This window comes from Brachyhypopomus gauderio, chromosome 2, assembly GCF_052324685.1.
Source record: "Brachyhypopomus gauderio isolate BG-103 chromosome 2, BGAUD_0.2, whole genome shotgun sequence".
In the NCBI taxonomy this organism is placed as follows: Eukaryota; Metazoa; Chordata; class Actinopteri; order Gymnotiformes; family Hypopomidae; genus Brachyhypopomus; species Brachyhypopomus gauderio.
In genome coordinates, this window is record NC_135212.1 from 9,252,278 (window position 1) to 9,254,777 (window position 2,500).

The following is a 2,500-nucleotide window of genomic DNA, read 5'->3' on the forward strand; positions in this document are numbered from 1 at the left end:
AACTGTTCAGTGGATATTCAGACCCTGTGAAGGCCTGTTGCTCTTTAACAACCACACAATGTGGTAAAAGTCTCATGGTAAAAGCTCAGATGAGAGTTTATGGGGCAGGATGAGCCCCAAAAAGTTCTGAGAAGCTGGTCAAACACAAAATACAGAAAGAAAAGTGGTGGCGTGACAAAGGACAGACACACAGGCCCAAGGAAACAAAAGCACATGTTAATCTCTCCTGTTATCGTGACCATCTCTAACAGCAACCTCTAGTCTCCGAGTATTCCTCCAGGAAGACAGACTCCTGCGAGAACCCAACCCCCCCGCCTTCCCCGCCCCCCTCATGAGAGGACGGTGTCTCCACTCTTTTCACTTTATCGGGGGGGGGGACTAGACGAAATGTAGGCCAGGGGCGGCGAGAGCCCGCACCTGTGTTCCCTGTTCCTCACCCTCTCCGCTCTGACCCAGAGAGAACGGGATTACAGTGCATGCCAAAAGCCGAGGCTCACGAGTGGAACGGGAGCGACGCGGGAATCCGAAATTACAGCGCAAATCTTGGGCCTTTGTGTCGGCTGGCAAATGTAGGAGTGGGAGAAAAGAAGAAAAGATCGGGCAGCTTTCGACTGCGAGGTTCCTATGGTCTCTTTTGAATTCACAGCAAAAAAAAATGTGCATGCATGAATTCAGCCTGTTTGAATGGATGACATGTATAGCACATCATAATTATGGAACTAAAAGCCATCTCTATTATTACTGACAGGCCTGAAGTCTATTCAGTTCCCCTTGCTCAAGACACATAGCCCTAAGGGAGAGGTGGGGAAAAAGACAGACGTGGATATTAAACTCCTTGGCCTTTTTTAAATGGTCCAGGGAATCTAACAGGCTAGGAGCCATATGAATTTACATCCACACTGGGAAAAGTGGAAAGTGTTCTGTTCTCTGTGGCACTGCTGCTTTGAAAGGGAGAAGGTGGTCAGCTTTGAATTTCTGAAACCTGCCCTTACTACCGCTTCGGCCAAAATCATGTGCAGTGACAAGGTCTTTAAAGATCAGGAGGGACTGAAACACACACACACACACACACACACACAAGCTTGAATGGTGTTGCAAAGAGAAATGTGGTAGATTTTGTTTTTTGCAGCTAGAGGAACTGTTTAGATGTCGGGTGCATCTCACTACAGAGCCGAGAGGGATCCTGACAGACCTGGCTGAAAGGAAAACGGAGAGCAGTTATATCACAGAGATGTTTTACCACTGAGGGTCCATTTGGATGCACCGAATTGCCTTATGCACACAGCCCCTGAGCTTCTCAAGCTTAATCAGCTGTCAGTCACTTGCAGGCCACTGTGAGCTGGTGGAGAGAGAGAGGGGCAAAGAAAGGAGACAACGCGCGGAGACAACGCCTGGATACAATGCTCGGAGACAACGCCTGGAGACAATGCTCTGAGTCAACGCTCAGAGTCAACGCTCAGAGAGTTGCTAGAAGTCATGTGCAAGAAAGATGGATGCTGATGCCCATGTATGCAAACAGGCACACACACACACACACACACACATACACACAAGCGTGCACACAGCTCAATACAACATAGAGGATAATAGATACACGCAAGGGTACCCACACAGCATATTGTTCAGACGACCCTCCCCCCCCCCCCCCCCCCCCCCCCCCTGATGGGCTTTTCAACATCATCACATTATCTCATGTCAAAACCACCAAACCGCACGCTCTGCTGGCTTATAGACATGCAGAGATGAATGTGTCTATCATAATGCCCAGCACGGCACATCTCCCAGTAGCCCACAGTGCAGATAACGCACTAGAATGCTCAGACTGGGCTTCCATACAACCGGAGTGGGTGACACTCCTTTCCCTCACTATACATACTGTTTATCAGGGCTTTCCCCAAACATATAGACACGTAGCTCGGCTCAGTTCCCAAGTGATCCGCAAACATCAGGAAAACAACTGCAAAAAATGCGAACACTCTCTTGGTTCCTATGAGTTTCTGTGTCTGCCCGCCTACTGTAGGCACTTCAGACGCCCTGCATTACACATGGATTGAGATTGCTGTGGAAACTAGAGCACATTTTGCCTTTGTCAGATTGTCAGATAGTGTGGAAGCGGCTGTATGACTATTTGCATTGGAAAGAACATCCCAGCAGATAGACCAGTACAGATTGGCTTACAGCGTCTTCATGCGGCAAAGCATCAAAGACTGTTAATCTCACATCTCAGAAAAAAGTCTGAATGTGTCTTGAGTAAGGTATGAGATTCTGAGAGAAACCCTAGTCCCTGTGGGCTGGCCAGTACCTGAGTATCTCCATATGTCCTTCACTCTGACTTTTCTTCCTGAGTGTAGAGTACTGCTGATTTGTTAAAGAGGATAGTGAGTGATCACTGCACCTGGTCTAACTCAAAGATGACTACCCTCCACTCCTACATCAGAACCCATCAGAATGAGTAGAGAGACAAAGAACACTCCTTCAGCCGCGGTCCTCCCAGAGTTGT

General features: G+C 48.3%; 1 protein-coding gene across 8 annotated transcripts in view; it reads right to left on the bottom strand.

The window, feature by feature from the left end:
- Nucleotides 1-2,500, bottom strand: part of celf6 (CUGBP Elav-like family member 6) — a 103,140-nt gene that overhangs the window by 29,472 nt on the left and 71,168 nt on the right. The gene's annotated exons all lie outside the window — the stretch shown is intronic.